Source organism: Schistocerca americana, chromosome 1 (genome assembly GCF_021461395.2).
Source record: "Schistocerca americana isolate TAMUIC-IGC-003095 chromosome 1, iqSchAmer2.1, whole genome shotgun sequence".
NCBI classification, from domain to species: domain Eukaryota; kingdom Metazoa; phylum Arthropoda; class Insecta; order Orthoptera; family Acrididae; genus Schistocerca; species Schistocerca americana.
In genome coordinates this window covers 50617550-50639085 of record NC_060119.1, presented here as the reverse complement: position 1 = coordinate 50639085, position 21536 = coordinate 50617550, and positions in this window count along the sequence as shown.

Genomic DNA, 21536 nt, shown 5'->3' with positions numbered 1-21536 from the left:
GGGGGGCCCCTCATCACTGCAGATGTGGCAACCATGGGTGGATAGGCTGTATGGGAGGGACTTCTTGGTATGGACTGGGTGGTAGTTGTCAAAATGAAGGTATTACTTGCAGTTAGTTAGTTTGATATAGGCACAAACAGTGATGTAGCCGTCTTTGAAGTGTACATCAACACCTACGAAGGTGGCTTGTTGGCTTGAGAAGGTCCTGGTGAAGCAAAGGAGGAGAAGCTGTTGAGGTTCTGGAGGAATGCGTATAGGGTGTCCTCACTCTCGCTCCAGATCACAAAGATGTCTTCAATGAATCTGAATGAGGGGAGGGGTTTTAGGATTCTGGGTGTTTAGGAAGAACTTTTAACCCATACTTAATCACTCATATCCCTGTAATAGACCTAGATGCAAGACCTGTCCCATACATCCTACCACCACCACCACCACCACCACCACCACCACCACCACCACCACCACCACCTACGCCAGCCTGGTCACAAAGGTCACTTACCCCATTGAAGGCAGCGCTACCTGTGAAACCAGTCATGTGCTATATAAGCTAAGATGCAGCCATTGTGCTGCATTATATGTGGGCATGACAACAAACAAACTGTCTGTCCACATAAATGGCCACATACAAACTGTGGCAAGAAACAAGTTGATACCCTGCTGCTAAGCATGCTGCCCAACTTGACATCCTTCATTTCAACTCTACTATATAGTGAGTAGCGACTCTGTTTCATAATATTCTTTGTTTCAATTCACTTCTTCAGTTTTATGAGTCATTCACCTCAGTTGCGTCTAATTCTATTTCGTGTTTAATTTTAAATGAGCTATTTCTTCTTTACAATTTAATTATTTGATAGATTAAAAAATCTACTTGCCAAGCAGCAGCAGAAACAAACAAACACACACACACACACACACACACACACACACACACACACACACACACACACACACACACACACACACACACACACACACACACGAAAGAATGTGATGGGTGATTAGATGTTTTTATCTATCCAATTAACTTACACTGTTTGACAAGAGTGTGAACTTAGCAAGGGCTCATCACATGGGCATGCTACTGTTTTCTTTCTGTGAAATTATCATAATTAATTACAGTGGAAATTGCAAATACATTTTTAAATGTTATTCAAATCTGTAGATAATAGCAAAATCCAATTCTGACTGAAAATGTGTGTTGGTACCAGTAGCATGGATTCAGAAAATGTGCTTTGAAAAAAAGAAAAAAATACCTATTGGAGGTAGCAAATTTAGTTTTCAGTGTCAGTTCTGTAATTAGGAAGCCTGTCTTTCCATACTATGAAAAGGAATGTTGCTACTCACCATGTAGCGGAGATGCTGAGTCGCAGATAGACGCAACAGAGAGACTATTGTTGATGAAGGTCTTAATGGCAGTCTTTTTGTTGTGCCTATCTGCAACTCAGCATCTCTGCTATATGGTGAGTAGCAACCTCCCTTCCCATAATACTGTTACATTCCATCCTGAATTTTTCCTCTATCAACACTCTCATAGAAAAACACTTATGTATTTTTATGCCTGAAATGAAATAAGAAAATTTTACACAAGATTCTAATTTACCTGATGCTTTGTTCCTGTGGGAAGAAATACAGATGAAGCAAAAGCATCTAAAATCAGAGTGATGAACATTACCTTTTGTACAGAAAATGAAGCATTAGCAGACACTGTATTATTGATAAGTAATGTTTATTACATCCCTGTCCTCTACTCAATGAGAAGATTATGCACTTCAGTGTCCACATGTTCCACAATACAGGTTAACTTTCCATGCAACATGCAACCGAAGGTAGTGCACTCAATAGTGTCTCAACAATACGCTTTTTTAAACTACCACATTCTCTGATTCAACCTACTACATCACCAACAACAAAAAAACAAACTCTAGTTCCACCAGCAGTATCTCATGCAACACATAGTACCATAGGGCAAACAACTGGTAAAATGCCCCTATTGGAGCACATGTAAGATGAATATTTTCCTCTTTAAAATACTGACAGTAGAGTGAGGAACCAGCTGCCCCAGTCTACATTTTGCCTTCCTCACCAAACGTTTTTGCAATGTGAACATATTCCCACTGTTTTAACACGCAATTACCTAAATTCATTCATCCGGTCTCTCCCTCTAGTGAAGCCTTCATGCTCACCACCTCCCCCTCACTGTCACTGTCACTGTCTATGTATATGGCTCTCCCCCACTGTCTCATTTTTCTCCCACTGATTTACAGTATATCCCACTGACAATGTCACCTCTCTCAATTACACTGTCTGTTTTTGTCTTTCTTTGATAAGTTCACTGACTCCACAACTCCTTAACAGCTCAAAAATAATTGTGGGGCATCCAAGTTAGTTGTTTTTCCTTATACACTAGAGTGTAAGACCTCAGACCAAAATTTTCTCTCTCCCACACTTGTGTGTTCATGTATACCAAGAAGCTGATTTATGGTGTCCCTAAGTCTTCCTTTTTGTCTACACAGGCTCCTATCTCTTTTCCTCCCACTGATTCTATCTTCACAAATCTCTCCTCCTCTTTTACTGACACTGTCTCACTGACTACCAGTATCTCATTTACCTTTCTTTTTAAAGAAATTTCCATGATTTGAATATTACTTGTTCATTTGTTTACACAGTCATGATTTCAACTTTATACCCATTCTGAAGATCATGTTGAAAAATTAAGATTGTTTGACCAGTCTGTGAGTTACTGAAAAAATATACTTTTGGTCTTGTAAGGTGTGTTCTATTGCAGGATATGAGTATGTGTGAAAGATATGTGATGTGGCTGATATTGTGCACAGTTGAAAACTATAAATGGGTCTATAAAGTTAGAAACATGTTTTTTTTTCAATAACAGAACAACACAGCATGACATACATATTAACATTTCAACAGGCATTCAAGAATGGCTATGAAGCCAATGGCATTATTGTGCAAAATAAAAGCACACTCTTAAGTCAATTGATGGAAATTGGTTTTAAAACATCCCCTACCCCCACAATTGTGTCCCTCATGCTCATTCCCTCATTGTGGAGCATTTGAATGCAATGGAGAAGGTTCAACAATGAAGAATATGAGAACCACAAGCCAAATCAGAAAAATTACTGGTTGGCCTTATGTGCATCATCCACTTGCTTGTCATCGATTAGTGTGTGAACACCACTGATCATTCCTATCCTGCACCATTACTGATGACTAGAAAATGTGTCTTTGTGCTAATTTAAGGGAAGGAATAGAATGGAATGCTTTTGTCTAAACAAGGCAGCAATGCTACAAAACCACGTGATTTCTACTGTTGTGGATTAAGAAAGTTACCCCAACATTGGCAGACTGCAGTGATTAGTGGAGCAGATTATATTATTTATGATGACTTAAGTCTCCATTATGTATAGTGTGTGTTTTTTGAACTTGCAGAAAACATTACAGTCTTATGCACCAGCCTAAGATGTTCTGTTTGTCATGAAAGAGTTACTATGGAAATAAGCAGTGAAAGGCTAAGCCTTGAATAACATTTGCCACACTCCGTCCCTTTCTCAATCAGATAGATTTTCTTAAACCTGCAGGACAACTCTGTGCGGAGTTGTGGTGGACACATTGAGTGAGAATGTCAGTGAGGGGATGGGGTGGAGTGGCACAGGATGTAATATAGAAGGCACAGGGACAGATACAGGGATATGGACGGAGCTATGCTTGAGGAAGGCAGCACACGGGTAATGAGTAATGAGGGAGGGAGGATTGTGGAAGTTAAGGATGAGTTAAGGGGAACTCCCATATGTTTAAATTAGGGAAGTTGATATGGGAGTGGACGGGGTGACAGAATTGGAGATGGGTATCGAGTATGCAGTACACAGTTTGTGAAGCTACAACCAAGTCAGGCATTTTGTACTCAGTAGCATATTGTCAATGCGTAGTCAATAACCCTCATGGCAGGTTAGGGATAACTGGGGCACCCAGGCTATTTCACACGTCACATCAGTGAGGTTGCAAAATACTGATTCAGGAGAGAAGAAGGATTACAGGGACAATATTCTTCATTTCGAGACATGATGATGAGGTTTCAAATCACTGGACATGAATGTGGTTAACTTGATCCAGTCCCCAATAAGATTGGCAATTTTCCTCTTCAAGAAGCTCAACTATGCTGAGTGATTGTTTTATACATAAATATATTTATCTCAAGGTGATAATTTTAATATGAGCCACGACTACGGAATAAGGGGACTGTGATCTTAACATTGCTAATTATTGTAGTGTGCCAATTTGTAATGTTAGCTCACCTTTACAATGACTTATTTTAAAATGTCAATTTGGTACTTAGAAATTTGTCTTCTTTCTCTTTCATCACATTTCCCTCACAATCTACCACCGCATACATTTTAAACACAACTGCACATTTGTGACCAATCTTTTGTAGTTACAAAGGCACTGCCAATTTTCAGTATGAATTACGTACCATGTAATTAGCATCCAGTGTCAAATTCAAGCATAAAATTTTGAACAACTGTTTCACTGAAATACTTTAGCAAGAAAAATATGGAAAAAATACCGCATAAGAAAATATTAAAGCGATAACTTTAGCATGTAATTAAGCTACTGAAGAAAGCAAAAATCTCACCTGCCAGTACCTCCTCTGGGTGTACCTCTTCCTGTTCCTGCAAAAAAAAATTAAAAAGCTGAATAACTTTACATGAACTGAATTTAAGCATAAATGAAACACCTTCAAATGTGTCAGTGGTATGTCATCTCACTGCACATGCTCATCTCAGTGTTAGTAAGTTGGTAAATTATATAATGACAGATTACGAATCAGGTGCAGTGACAAGTAGATACATGTGAAATTTTATTAAAGTGCAATTGACGAAAACTGCATAATAATACAAATGAAGAATCACAAAATATTTCTATTTCAATTGAGCATAACTGTCTGAATTCACTAGAGCTGCCAGCTGCCACTTACAGCCACTGCCACAGTGCAGGACTAAGGAGCCCACAAAACACAAGTCAACATGGTGGGAATGTAGACTACAGCTGCTAGATCCATGAAGGCTGGTGCAAGGATAATGCCAGTGACTGAAATAGAAGTACAGAATAGTTTGCTGGAAAGAACACCCCTCAAATATGACCTGGTGGAGTAGTCTGAAGGATCATGGAAGGGGAAGTGAATAACAGACCATTATAAAATTACAGATCATAGAGATAGTGATAGGGTTTATTATGCCTATATCTGCTGCTACCAGGACAGAAATTTGAAATTGATTCTTGGTCCCAGAGAGCAACCTGAGGTTGCAACACAACAGAAGAGGGAGTGGAACAGTTAAAAGAACTAGTTAATTTAATCCAGCCAATTTCTTGCTATCCTGAAGGGTGTGACGACACTGTTCAAGCAACAGTTTGCAATGTCTGCAGTTTGCTTTCATAGAATGTTAAAAACATGTAGAGCACATCTCTGCATATGAGTTGAGTCACAACATGGCTCAGTCAAACAAGGGTCTGGGACACAGCACAGTAAAGATGAAGTGTGAGAATGGAACATTGTGTGGTGTTAATGATAGAATTTTTAAGATTTTCTACTTGGGCATCACAACTGGGGAAACAATATTTCCTGAAAGGTGCCAGGGAACAGCAAATCTCTAGAAATCCTTAGAAAGCTGCCATTTGGGTTGGCACGTAGGTGGGGTAGGAGTCAGAAAATGGATAGCTAATGGGAAATGGTCGCTTGAGTGCATAACAAAGACAATGATGAGATGATGGGTAAATTGGGCAGTGCACAAGAGGTCCAGATGGGGGTAGGAGTGCATGGAGTGTGAAAGGCAGGTGGATACTCCAACAATAAAGCAAATGAGGTTATGGTGACTGAGAAGGTCAGCCAAGAGGCACCTCTCCAACAGGTTCTGGGAGAGTCCCAAAGGGAATGGTGTGCATTACAGTCAACGAGCAGCCAAAAGGGGTGAGGGAGTTGGCCAGTAAGCATGAAGACTGTCCAGCGACACAGACTGAGTGAGGTATGCAAACAGTACATATGGAAAAGTTTAGGATAGGAAGTAAAATGCAGACTGGAATAGCTTGAAGCTGGGTTTCCAAGAAGACTATGAACATCATCCTTGATGAGCAGTATCACTCCACCCAATTACATTGAATCGGTCCTTGGATGATGCTGTGAGGTTAGGGGGATGTCACAGTAGACTGGAAATACGTGCGAGAGCTCAAAGCAGGTCATGAGGATTCAATTTTGTTTCCTGGAGGCAGAGAACAAGCAGAGGCTGTGATTACAAGAGCAGCCATAAATCCTCTTTGTTGGATCAAAGGCAGCAAACATTCCATTGGTGGATTGTCATGATTAGGAGAGGGGAGAAGGGAAAAATGCAGGGGTGTCACCTCAATGACTATTGAGTGGCAGCTTTTGAAGGCTCACTGCTACAGGGCAGAAGGGCTGGAGAATCAGCCTCTGTAAGATCTACAGAGGTGTTGGCATTCTCATTCTGTCTGTCCTTGAGGTCCATAGCAGAAAGACGCCTGGAGATGCATACCAGCTACAAGGTGGTCAGTCAGCAAAGGGTATCATTTGGCCACACCATCGAGGAGGAACTGTGAGCCAATACAGAAGCACATTGTTTGCCTTTGTTTGATTTCTTGGATCCTTTCTGGTTGGCATAGGAAGACTGAAATGTTTGTTGGCTGAAGGGACATAGAAAGTCTTTGTGGGAGTATTCATTCCATCCCTCCTGGGCTTTCAGTTGTGTAGCAGGTGACTTTGTCCCATGAGACAAAAGTTTGAGGCTTCTTGCACAGCTGGTGAGGAGGAGTAGGAGTAGGAGTAGGAGTAGGAGTAGGACGACGACGACGACACAGCTGCTATGACACTGGGTGATTCAACAACCACAGTGCTGTATTTCACATCACACATCTGGATGTCCACATCCTTCATGGAGTGAGATGTAACAGCAATGGTACTGTAACTGCCTGATGGTAGAACACAGGGTCACTGACTAGCCAACAATTTGCGAGTGATCTGGTAAGGCATCTTTTTCCTTGATCCAGACCTCCTGGACACCCAGTCATTGAGATACACGCGATAATCTCGGAAGGAGGTGGCATGATCACCATTGCAACTTGTGCAGCAGAGAGGGCAAGGTAGCCAAGTTACACAGTTGGCTGGGCGTTGCCATGACATTTGACTGTGGTCATAATGATGACACTGGTAGCAGTGCATTGGGTTTGGTGGTGTGCCATTTATGCAGACAGTAACTGCTTGTTTGTCTTGCCCTCCTAGAATGCAGTACAGTGGTTGGCTACGGCCTAGCATTTAGATCACATGACGTGTTTCACAGGTTGCCCACCACTGAAGGGATAGGTAATGTTTCTAGCTGGACTTCAGTAGGTGGAGTTGGTGGAGGGAGGATGTGTGGGATGTGTCTGCATCTAGATCTATTAGAAGGGTATGAGATAGGAGCTGCTGAAAAACACACAGTATTTGCGTGTTACAGAATATCAGTGAGGGCCCCAACCAACAAAAAGCATGAAATTGCACAGTGGGTACCAGCAATCAAACTCTGTTATATACACTGGTGCATGACATACAATAAATGGTTCCTTGAGAGATTGAATACCTAGCACCAATTTCGTATAACTCCAGACTTGCAGTACCTGAAAGAGCCTGCACAATATGTCATCGAAATATTGTGCATAAAATGTTGAAAACTCAGCAGGACTCCTGGAAGCACAGAACTAAACACTGACAAGGCTTCTCCATTAGACATTTTGAGGTACGGGCTAAGAGATGTTTATCTAAATATCAAAATTTTCTTGCAATATTTACGACACTCCTACTTGGCCTGGACAAGAGGAGGGGTTAGGCTTTGGCAATTCTGCCAAGGCTGCCAGACTACATTGATATGCAGGTCTGTAAATTAAGAACCACCACAAAAATTCAAGGCCTTTTAGAATTTCCACAAATGTAGCTGAAAGTAATTTAAGAAGGAGACGAACTGCTAATGGACCTCCTCAGACAAATGAGAATTGTCCAAATGATGGAGGGAGATATTTTTATTGTAACTACTACAATGTTGAAACCAAACTGGCCTCAAACTGCCCAGTGATTTCTTAACATATTCGGAGAAACAGCACATGTAACGAATGTTTTGTCAATTCTGTGGCTCAAAGAATATGTTTTTCACCTGTCTGCCACATATTTTTCTGTGCTCATTAAGGGCTTGAAGCCAAAATCATGATAGCAATGAAATGAACAGAAAGTAAAGAAATTCATAAATCAAGTAGTATATCACCCACCTCACAGAAGAACCAACACATTTGAGGTCAATCATTTTGTGTCAAAGCTGTCTCTTGAAATTGATGTCAACCCACCTCAGGAAGCTCCCAAGGGAAGCTAAAACATGGATATCTCACAACAAAATGTCAGAAAAAAAAATCAGTTAGGTCATGTACCTATTTCACAAGGAAGTACAATGGAAGTTATGAATTTGAAAGTAGTAAGGAAAGGTGACTTTGAAGTAAAACTTCTGTCTAACAAAGAACAAAGAAACTCACAAAGGTTACTAAAACATAATGCAGATAGACTCACTAACTAAGGAATCAGTTTAAGGCTATCAACATGAAATTAAAGTGACTAAGCATGGCAGCTTGCAAAAAGATATTCACAGCACCAAAAATAATTCAATGATAAAAAATAAAGGTAAAATGTGGTGGAATGAAATATGCAAAGAAACCATACCAGAGATGGATAAAAGATGAATAAGGCAAAAATGCTGAAAGAAAATTCTAGATCATGATCAATCTAAACAACAAAGAAAGAAAACTACCAGATTAATCAGAAATACCAAATAAAGCTTTGAGAAAGAGAAACTTTTGCAAATAGACAGAAATAAATCCCCTGTTTTTTATATCAAACTGTGAAGAACAAATTGAAGAGGTTTCAAACCGCAAATATGTTTCTAAAATAAAAACGGCCAAATTGGGTTAAATAATGCTTTCAAGATCTTTCATGACTTTCAAATCTCAGTTAGTAATGAAAATTGTGAAGAAGATTTACCACAAGCTATACAACAAACTGAAGAAGGAATTAACACCCTCAGAAATAAGAAAGATTGTGGAGAAGATTGTATTTTAGCTGAACTTTTGATATGGTCCTTGCCAAATAAGGCAAATTAGCTAAATTTACTCTTTGATGAAATCTGAAAAACATAAAAAAAAATATCCCAGAGGAGTGGAAAGTTACCTTGATACATCCACTGCATAAGAAAGATAATAAACAGGATGGAAACAACTACATAGTAACCTCTCTACTGTCAGTAGCAGCTAAGTATTTTCCAAAATTTTATCAAGCAGAATAAAAAACAACACTAGACAGCCATTAATGTGAATATCAAGCTTGCTTTAGATGAAGGGAAGGTCATGATCAGATCAAATATTTAATCTCAAGTCACTAATTCATCACCAATTACTAAATTCAAAAGATATTGTATTATGTTTGTGGAAAACAAGAAGGTTTTTGATTATGTTGACAGAAAAACTACAGATAAAATAATTTGAGGATTTGGTATAAGGTCTAAACTGACAAACCTAATCCATGAAACACTTACAGATGCCACTCTGTAAAGTAAATCTTATGGGAGAAATTTCACAGCCTTCAAAATAAAAACACATGTACCACAAGGTGACGGCCTGTACCCATCATTTTAATACTGTATTAGGGAAAATTGTAAGAATTTCTTACAAAGGATGTATTGAACTCAGCATTTTTCCAATAAGATTAGGAGGAGGAAGAAAAAGGGTCGAAATCAATTTGGAGGTGATTTTGTTATACCTGCCGAAAATGTGGCATCTGCTGTAACACAAACGAATTTCCTTGAGGAAATAGCCAGTAGAAGTGGCTTAAGGATTTCTACAGCATGAGGGGGGAGGAGGGGGGGATGTTAAGAATGCTAGAAAATCCTTTAAAACTGATGTGGTCCAAATAGATAGGTTCACTGTTAAGTTGATACATTATTGTCGCTCTAACCAACACAGGTTCCACGTCTCAAACTTGGCCCTGGACTGACTGTCTCAGGACCAGAAATCAGGCCCTTATACATTACCACAATGATAGGTACTGAAACTACACATTGTTTGAAGTTTAATTTACAGAGATTACAATTAAATCTTAACTCGTTAAATTGACTGATTACATCGAAAAATTCCGTCTTTTTAACAATTTCTTCTACTACAAGAGTTAGACAGAATTATTTGTTTAAATAATCAAATTGACAAATTAATGTATGCAAACAATACTTTGGACAAAGCTATTAATTACTTTGGGATTAAATAACAGATAATTTTGCCAACATGTTTCTGAATAGAGCCAAATAGATACTTTAAGATTACTAGTATTTTGTCTCCCAAATGTTTATAATTAGTACAGAATTTAGATTTGTTTATACATCAACAACAGAATTTAAGTTATGAAACAATTACTGATTTCACCTAATAATTGAAGATACCAACAAGGAATAGTCAAAATAAACTGGGAATTCAATTACATACATAAAATTAAGCACAAAATTTGATCTGATGTTAAGTTCTTTAAAACTGAGGGCCAATGTTTCTCTCTTATGAAAATGCAGATTATATTGACATATGTTAATAGTACTTAATTCAAAAGTGACAAAATGAATTTTAAGGAGGCAGATGGCAAAACAAGAATGGGAGTAAAACTATCCCAGCTTGCTTCATCACAAACACAAGACAGTAGATTTACAAATAAGATTTTTAAATAGCTGTGGGATAAGCAGTACAGAAATAGCTGGGTCAGTGAAGTAAAAAAAAAAAAAAATTAGAAAAAACTATATAAGGACAGAAGATGCTAACAGAGAAATCTTTCAGGAAGAAGTATTGAAAATAAAATTATTCCGAGGCAGGGTAGCTAAAAAGACTGGTTCAAAATGGTCTGCAAAGAGACAGAATATAGTGAACAAATGAAATCATAATGGAAGAAAAGGAAATAACAAACCGTGAGGATCTAAAATTGGAATGTGTTCCTCAGATGAACTATTCACAGGAGAAAAAAATAAATAAATAAAAAGTTTATCCATGAACTTTATACAAACAGGCTTTTTCTGTTTGTCAGTCACTGTTTTCTTTTCATTTCAAATAACATATTTCAGTCACAAGATGTCCTGTGTGTATTCCAGAAAGCCAAAAAGTTATAAAAGTAAGAAGATTATAGGTGATAAGAAATTTGCACTGTGCCAAATTTGTTCAAGAAAAGTTCTGTGCCAAACTTGAATGAAACAGCATGCATATTCAGTCAAAATCTGCACACCAAGTAGGAAGAAACATTCTTTAAGCCAGGGGAGGTGCAATTTTGGAATTAAGCAGAAGTATCATTCTGGGCACCATAATAGGAGAGCATCTGCAGCATATGTGAAAAGTAGCAAGGATGAACTTAGCACAAGAAGGGAACAAATGGCTACACCATACTTAATAGGGCTCTGTGAAGTTTATGTCTATGTGCTGGAGGGACTTTATATTTAGGCTCATCAGATAAAATGTCCAGGGAATCTGCTGATTTGATGAAGTTATTTAACACATCACAATGACTACAGAATTTAAGACATTTTTGGCCTTACCTCTGTTTGACCTACACAGCTCTATCATCATCTAGTGGAACAAAGGGATGATACTTTTTCAATGTTCTTAGAATTTACCTAACTTTCACCTGCAATAAAAATAGGAACTTGGAAAAACTGTCTCTTAAATGAGTAATGATGCTTTTTCTGCTGCCAACCTTGAGGGATTTCAATAGTTCCCAGGAGCTTGCTTTGTCTGTATCCATGTGCAGCCTAAAGTCACACTGATACTGGTATAAATATCCATAGAATTTAAGAAGTATCAGTTCACCCTCCCTTTTCCTTTGTATAGTTTGCACATTACAATGTCCTGAGGATGAGGGTACTGAATAGGTTTCAAGCCTAACCTTATTCAACTCCTGGGAGAGAACATCTTCTCAACATACATCATTAAAAGCTTTAAAAATGCATATTTTACTGTAATTGCTAGGATATTTCGGATGTTCTCAATGTATTGTGAGAAAATTTAGTGCACCATTGGGCATCCACTCACTGGAGGGAATATGTAACATCATGAGACTCAAAGCGCTTCTCGAATTTTCACGGATCATCCACCTGCTGTTCAATCACCAATACAAAACTGTCGTCTGTACTAGTATAATGTTTAATGAACAAAGTTTATGGCTCCGTGTTTATATATTTACATGTTATCTTTGGGAGCGAATTCAGCTGTCACAAAACACATTCATTGAGGCCAACGTACCTCGTAAGAGTGGTGTGCGTTTTCTGTATTATATCTATTGTTCCTAATTTATATAAATGGTATGCCCTCTGTTTGCTGATGACACTAGCTTGGTAGTAAAGAATGTTTTGTGGAATGTTGGTATTGTTTCAAGTAGTGCAGTTTGAGATATAGGTTCATGGCTTGTAGAAAATAAACTAATGCTAAATCACAGCAAAAATAAGTTTTTACAATTTCTAACAAAAAATTCAACAAAACCAGCCATTTTAATTTCACAGAATGGCTGTATGATTAGTGAAACTTAACAGTTCAGATTTCTATATGTTCAGATGGATAGTGAACTGTTGTGGAAAACTCGTGTTCAGGATCTTGTTCAAAGACTTAATGCTGGCATTTTTACTATTTGAATGGTATATGAAGTAAATGACAGTGTGACACAAAAATTAGTATACTTTGTTTATTATCATTCACTTATGAAGTATGGTGGTATATTTTGGGGTAATTCTTCCATTTCCCAAAGGATGTTTCGGCTCAGAAATGGGTGGTTCAGGCATTAAGTTGTATAAGCTCATGTTACTCCTGCTGACCCATGTTAATTAGTCTGGGTAATCTGACATAGGCCTCTCAATAAACACACATTCTTTGCTGTCGTTTCTTGTTAACAGTGTCAGCTTACTCCCAAGAATTAGCAGCTTTCACTCAGTTAACACTAGGAAGAAATCCAATCTGCCTATGGGGCACACTTTCTTGACTCTTGAGCAGAAAGGCGTGCAGTACACTGCGGCATCCATTTGCAGTAAGTTACCACAGGAATTCAAACCTCTTAGCAGTAATCCATGTAGTTTCAAATCAAAATTGAAGAGTTTCCTATCGTGTTGATGATTTCCTTGAAAAATTAAGCTGATTCCTGTGTTACATTCTTGATTGCATTTACATAAACTTATAGCTCCTCTTTTTTGGTTTCTTAAACATTTTATTTTATCTGGCATATTCCATGACCTTTAAGATTTGTACCAAATATTGGTCCTAGAAAACAAGGTGTATGAAAATTAAAGCACTTACTGGACGAAAGACTGTTTGCCACGGTCAATGCAAGATCTGAAACACCATCACAAGAGTTATCATTTGATTTTGTTTCAGGTACCAAGACCTATCTTAATATCACTGACAGCAAATCCCAAAGGACAAAAATAGCTAAACAGTTACTTTTACATCACACTGCACAATTTGTGACACATGTGTTTAAGTACATTAAGGTAGTTCCATTGAATTACTAACCAACACGTGTCAAACACAACAACCACTAAGACAAGTAGATCTCCCGAAGTAGTCTCTTGGTACTTATTTAGCAACCAGGAAAGTATTATCAGAAGACTTCAGGAAGTTTGTCATGCCATGATTATATGGAGGAGAATGAGTCACTTATCACTTGTGTTTATGATATTTGCTCAAAAATGAGAAAAACTCACTTCCAAACAGCAATAAGTAAGTATTTTAGACAACAGTAAGTGGTAGTTGTCATTCTGAAAGAATGTTAATTGTCATATTTAATGAGTAACAACTATGATATGACCTATTGATTTGGTAAATTGTTTACCTCACCATGTCTATAGTACTGATGAATAGTGGTCACCACCATAAAGTCTTTTTTAGTTCAAATGGCGGCTTTAAACTTTTATACACTTTAGGAGCTTTCTGTGCTGCACATGAGAACTGGTGCAGATTGATGTAGGATTTCTGCAGGGTGAGATGACAATAGTTGCTTTGTCGTTCTTCACAGTACATGATGATTTGAGTGGTTTACTCCCTACTGATGATATCTCTCCTTGGGTTAATTCCTTACTGTTTCATTCTGGTTCAGCATTGTGGATTCCCCCTAAATCTGTGAGCACTGTGACAACTACCATTACACAGGAGAACAAAGATGAAGTTGAGCTGTCATTAAGATTCTGCATACTAACCAATGACACACGACTTAACATTAATTATTAAAGAGAGTTACTTGTTTTAAATTAAGAGCCAGTATATGATTGGTCTTTGAGAAATGTTTTGGATCATTCAGCAGATAATTTAGACTTGAGATAGCATTTCAGTTTCCATTGGAAAAGAAGTTGTGATGTTTGTGGTGTCAGGAAACAAACTGGCATGGGAGATGTAATGAGAATGAAATGGAAATGAATAGGATATGAAGGAAGTAGTTTTTTTTTATTTAAGTAAGTGTGTAGAGTGCGTGGCAGTACAGAAGAGGAGGAAGTATTGTAATGGCTAAAAGGCCAAATGTAATGAACTTTGTGAGCACCTGAAAGGAGGCCAGGAAGTAGTGTGGTGTTAATTACAGGCCACAAAATCGAACTTTCTGCTACTGGTGAAACATACCATGGCTCCATCAGTTGTACCGGTGCTCTTTCCACTTTCACTCTCCTCAGCAATAGAAGATAGAACGCTTTGAATTGTACCTGATTGACAGAAAACATTTTGAGTTAATATAAAAAACTATCTGCAAAAGTAAAACAAATAATTGATTAACTAATAGTGTTTCAACATGGAATGATGATGAACAGAATCAATTATTTCAGTCTTGTAGAGTGCCTACTAATCAGTGAATAACTGAGCATCTAATCTACTCAATTATGTACAACAGTGAACATTAAAAAACCCTGTCTTTCTGGAACTCAGTTAGTGAAGTTGCAGGCTGCTATCTGAAGACAATCAGGGGAAAATAAACTTTCATTGTCAACACTTCACATAATTGCTGATCAAAATTTAAAATGCTGTAATAATCTGCTACTTAAAACATATAATCTTATGTTACATGGTTAACACACTGTGGCAAGTTTAACAGTTAGGAACTGTGTCTATGCCTGTATATGCAGCTTCACTCATTGCAGGCATATACCGACATTATATTCATCTGGTATTTGACAATGAGAGCACTTAGTGACTTCCAAAAAACTTCACCCATAATTTCAAATTATCATGAATCTTTCTCAGAGAGATCCCACAGAAAGCAATAGCAAAAATGCTTACCAATTACTATATTTTCATTGTTCTACTTTAAAATTGCCACATCAAATGCATACAATGTAACACGCCTTTCTTTACTTACAGATGGATACAAGTAGCCAGGAGAATGAGTGGCAGATGAGGTGGGGTACTTCTCAGGAGGATTCTTTGTAGAAGTGAGTCAGAAAGGAAAGATGATGAGTATGGCAACAGAATGGAGAAGGAGACATAACAGGAATGAGGTTGAAATGTGTGGTGTAGCATCTGGCTGGTGCTTCACAATCCCGCCTTATGCCCCACAATGGAGGGCTTTCAGTTGCTGGCATGCTAACAGGGCTGAAACTGAAACTCACACTCAGTGCAGCTCATCTTTCCCATGACAGCCACTGCATAGTTTCCACATTTGAGCCATGTGACACTGGGCTTTACAGCATTTCTCCATTGCACAGACTTTGTAGGTCAATTCACAGTGGCTCACTTGCCATTCAAAGTTCCAGACTCGATATCAAGTATCTGCTTCTGAGTGCCATGACTATATTAACAAGAATGCAGCCCACAATATTGGCATTGCCAGTCCAACCTACACTGTAGGTGCCTACAGGAGTGTTTCTGACTTATTACAGACAGAGGGCTCAAGTGAAAGCTTAAAGAATAGTTTTCATTTTAGCGACATCTTTTAGTGGATCAGGGCGTTCTCTACCTTGCCTTCACCAGAGAGCTGTTTCATTTGCTGCATGTTGGCATGTGCAATCTGTGTCGCAATGAAAAACTATTCATTTTGGCTATTCAGGAACATCTCTCTTTTTGGCTTTTTTTATTACTTTTTTGTCTCTGGAAACTTCTTACCAGTGTCTTGTGTTTCATTAGGTAGAGTTCATCTCTGTGTTCAAGTGCTTCTTGACAATGGTTGAATGGTTTTGCTCTATGTTCAAAAAACATTCTTCACATTTCCTTTGGGTTGCAGATGACTCTGCACAATTATTCTCCCATGTTCTGTGATTATTTGCCTTATAATTACTTGTTCTAACTTGTCTCTGTCTTGTGTCACTTCATTCCTTCATTCTCATGTTTTTCTGCCTGCACCGTTCCACCACACCGTTCCTCCCTAATGATGTCCTAGCCATTTCCTGTATTTTTCTTCCAGGTGTGCCTCCTGGATGGCATTGTTATCTCCTCCATGGGGATGAGAGTTGTCATATTTTTGCTGTTGTGACAGTATCAATTTTTCCTCTGAGTGCAACATCATTGGAATCTAGGACATCACCAGCGTAGCTTGCAGTGCTCAACTTACACCTTACAGAGTTCGTCTCATATTAGTGAGAACCTGAAAGTGTATCAGCACTGTTTTTAGCTTGCTTTCACTGGAAATCTGTTGCACTTGCCCAACATCATCATGCGTCTTCTTTGTAGCAATGAGGTTCTTATGTTTGTGACAAACTCAGCACATTTCTCTCCTTGTGCATAGATCATCCACAATAGGTGAAATGTATGACCACGAGTGTGGGTGGTAGATGGGGCAAGAGAGTTCCCTGCTGGACTCCCTGTAAAGAGGTGAGGCAGGAACACAAACAGATTGGTCTGGGAACAGACTGTAGTGAAAGTACTGATGGGAAATATTTTATGAGCAAGGCACTGGCACCAGAGATAAATCAAGAGAACAAGATGTTAAGATAAGTTTAGTGTTTAGTAAGAAATTACATTTACTCTACATTCTATCTCAATGAGTATTTTTTCTGTATCACCAATAATTCCTGACTATGCTATGTTTCATGTCAAACTTTCTGTAAGATAAAAATTAAATTGAATTAGTATAACAACAAAAAATAATCCATTTTTACAACATAATGTAATTGGATAGGAAAAAATCTACTCACCAAGCAGTTTTGTTTTGTTTGTTTCATTTGGCTTTAGGACACAAAAAACAACTGGGGTCATGCGCACCCAAGTCAAGACTATAGACCACGAACACAGAGAGAAGTTAAACAACTTCACATCTGTCCCAATTGACAGAACAGGAGACAGCTAAAACCAGGCACATGGAAACAAGGCAAAAAAAAAAAAAAAAAAAAAAAAAAAACATACAGAAATGGAGGTCCGAAACTAAAAATTAATTGGCCTTCATCATAGTGCTTCGGCGGATGAAAAGTAAAACGCAGTTGACAGCTCTCGCATCATTCTCTAAAATGGCTGATAAATCAGATGGCAAACCCAGGCTGGAATGTAAATTGTTAAAAAGGGCATTCCAGCAGGAAGTGGTGGACAGTTAAAATTTGGGGGTGATGAGAACAAAGTGGTGGGGTAGCTCCACTTAGCAAATGACAATGGCTAAAAAGGCTGTGCCCAATATGCAGCCCAATTAAAATAATCTCCACGGCAGTCATTCAAGGCACTGGCAGAGGCTTAATAAGCCAAAGCTTATTCTTGTGAAGGGATGAACACTGACAATGCCAAAGGGACAGCACCTCCTGACAGGTGGCAATACAGAGATCATTGGAAAGAATATAGGTAATTGCAGGCTGAGGTACAAGGACTGCAACCTTGGCAGCAGCATCAGCAACCTTGTTTCCTGGCAGACTGACATGACCAGGGACCCACAGGAACATGACACTGGTTCCACCAATAGTGAGCAAGTGACAGTTTACCTGGAACTGCTGCACTAAGAGATGAGCAGTGTACAGTGCACATAGACTTTGGAAGGCAGTGAGTGAGTCTGAGTGAAGGACACAATTGTGAAGGCTGTGTCCCCTATGTAATCCGTGGCCTGATACAAGGCAAAAAGTTTGGCTGTAAATACTGAGGAGTGTGCCGGCAGCCGATATCAAAAGACACGGGTGCCAATGACGAAGGCATACCTGACCCCATGATTAGTCTGAGACCCATCAGTGTATACAAAAGTACTATAGCGACATTCCATTCAAAGGTCATGAAACTGAAGGCAACAGATCAAGGCTGGAGTAGGGTTCTTTGGAAATGAAGGAAGGCCGAGATTAACATGGGCCACTTTGCAAAGGAAAGGTGATGAACAGTTCATACCCACTAGGAAAGTTGCCGGTAGTGTGAAGTTAAATCGCCATAGCATGTGGCGAAAGTGGACTCCAGGAGGTAACAGAAGAGGGACGAGTCCCGTACTGATGATCAAAGGTATCATTGAAGAAGGATGCATAGGCAGAGTGGCCATGCTTGGCAGACAAATGGCATGCATAATTGCTGAGGAGAAAGTAATGACAGTAGGACAGTTGTAGTTCAACATTGTCAGCATACAGACCCTAAACTGGGCTGGTGTAAAAGGTGTCCTTGGCCAAACAGACGCCATGATGGTGGATAGTGTTGAGACAGCATAAGAGGGATGGGTGTGCAAACTCCTAAACAAAGCACCCATAGTCGCATTTTGAATGGACAAGGGTCCGCAACAAACTGAGGAGAGTGGTTTGATCGGCACCCCACGAAGTATCATTGAGGACATGTAGGAGACTGGGGAACCTCGTACAGCTGCGGGCTGCCAGGTAAGACACATGGGAGGATCAATAGAGTTTCCTATTGATCATGAGCCTCAAAAATTTTGTAGTTTCAATGAATGGAAGAGCAACAGGACGAAGGTGTAGAGATGGTGGGAGAAATCATTTTTGCTGCCAGAAATTCATACAGATGGTTTTATCAGGGGAAAAGCGTAAGCCATTGTCAATGCTCCAGTAGTAAAGACTATCAAGACAGTGCTGAAGACACTGCTCAGTGAGACAGGTCTATGGAGAACTGCAATAGATGGCAAAGTCGACTACAAAAAGAGAACTGGAGATGCCTGGCGGGATACGGGCCATTGCAGGGTTAATGGTGATAAGAAAGAGGATGACACTCGGGGTGGAATACTGAGGCACACCATTTTCCTGGATAAAGATGTCCAACAAGGCAGAACCCACATGCAACTTGAAAACTCAGTCTTGTAAAAATACCTGAAGAAATCAGGGTTGGTGCCTACGGAAGCCCAACATTTTATGAGTACAGAGGATACCAGTTCTCTAGCAGGTGTTTTAGGCCTTCTCCAAATCAAAAAACACAGCCCAGTCTAGGATTTTCACAGAAAACCATTCATAAAATGGGTGGACAACGTAATGAGATGGTCAACTGCAGAACGCCACACTCTAAATCCACACTGAGCATCCATCAGTAAATTGTGAGATTCAAGCCACCACACGAGCCAGTCATGAATCATCCAAATTCCATCACCTTGAAAATGCATCTGGTACGATATATGGGGGTGAGGTGGGGGGGGGGGGGGGGGTAGCCAGAAGGGAGGTTTTTAGTGGAAAGCACTTGCCCACAAGAGAAAGGTGCTGCAACATCTGAATGTGGATGGTGTCTGGCCCTGAGGTGGAGGATCAGGATGAGCTGAGAGTATGATCTAGCTCTGTCATATTGAAGACAGGTTTGTAGCACTCACTCATGATTCCGAGAAGGGAAGTGTCTCACCTGAGCCCCCTCCAATTGTTTCTGATGGAGGAAGGTAGGGTGGTGGTAGGAAGAGCTGGAAACTTCTGCAAAATGGCATCCCAAGGTGTTGAAGATAGCAATAGCGTCCACAATGAGATCATCAGCTACTGTTAAACCAGAAAACTGGGAATGGATCTTTGTTCCAGAGAGCCGTCTGATGTTGGCCCACATGACACAGCAATGTGTGGTACTGATAAAAGAACTAGTGAATGAAATCCAGCTAGCTCTTTTGCTATCCTGAAGAACAAGATGACTCTTTGCATGCATGTGTTTATAATGAATGAAGTTTTCCAGACTAGGGTGGGGGTTAAAAATGTGGAGAGCACATCTACATGTGCAAACTGCATCGCAGCATGCCTCAGTCCATTAAGGGACTGGGACACGACATGGTAGAGAGGAAGTGTGGGGGATGGAACGTTCTTCAGCAGTAAGGATAACATATCCCAGTAAGGATAACATATCCCACAAATGTGGGATATTCGACCTAGTCATCAAAACTGGGAAATCTCATTCCTTGAAGGTTGCCAGGGAGGAAGGGAGGAGTAAAGCTGGCAGTTAGCCCTAGAAAGCTGTGATGGGGAAGCTGGGCAGTGTAGAAGGATAGGTCCAAATGGGAATAGGTGTGCGAGGAGTTGGACAGGGAAGTGGGTGCTCCAGTATTAAGGCACAGGAGAGGTTAAGTTCGTTAAGCAGGTCAGCCAAGATGGCACCTCTCTGACAGGTCCTGGGGAACCCCAAAAGGGATGATTTGCATTAAAGTCACCAAGCAGCAAAAGTGGGGAAGGTAGCGGCCAATAGTGACATACCCTATCATGTATTTAAGTGCCTGCCTCTCACTCAATGAAGCAGTCCGATATCCGCCTAAGTCTCTCGATATCTGGCTTACAGACATCACGTTTACTTGGCTTACTTCCATGTACCAGTGAACATTGTTGATTTTGTGAGGTTTTCACTTGTGACCCCGTTGCTTATTGCTTGTTGTTCTTGGTGTCTTTCTCTGTCATCTGTCGTCATGCTTGTCCTTCCTGTCCCATTCCCCCATTTTGTTTGTTCACGGGCTGCTCCCTTTCAGTTCCACCGCACTTTCCTTCACGGCCAATGCCACAACCACCCTCGTGAGTTGTTGTGACCCAGCCAACAGAGGCCAGTTATGTTGGGACTCCTCTTTGCCTGATGTGTCTATGGCATCTGTGTCTCCAGTCGCCGGTCGGGCGGTCCACTTCCATCTTGCCCACAGTCCTTTACCACACATTCTCGAGCTGAATGTTCCCACTACTCAAAAACGTGTATGCTGTGTGACAACGAGGGCCACATCCAATCGGCTTGTCGCAGTTGCTCGACCCGCTTCAGTCCTGCCCCTCCTGGGCTTCAACATACCATACATGCTCTGCAATCGATTGTCCCACTGGATGACCCATCGGTGCGGTAGCTTTTAGCTTTTCCTCACATTCAGCCTTTTCACGGAGGATGACATTTTCAGGTCAACACTGTGGCCACTGTCTCCATGATTAATATGGCAACATACATGCGACTGGGTTCTCTTGAGTTGTCACCTACCTCTCGGCAGTTGGTCACCTCCAGAGATGGTTCAATTCCCCTTCATGGGCAGTTCATTGTCCAGGCAATTTACAAACACGTTCCCCAGCTCCTTACCCTATTTGTCGTCTACTATCCATTGGCTTCGAATTTTGTTGACCTGGATGCATTTCAAC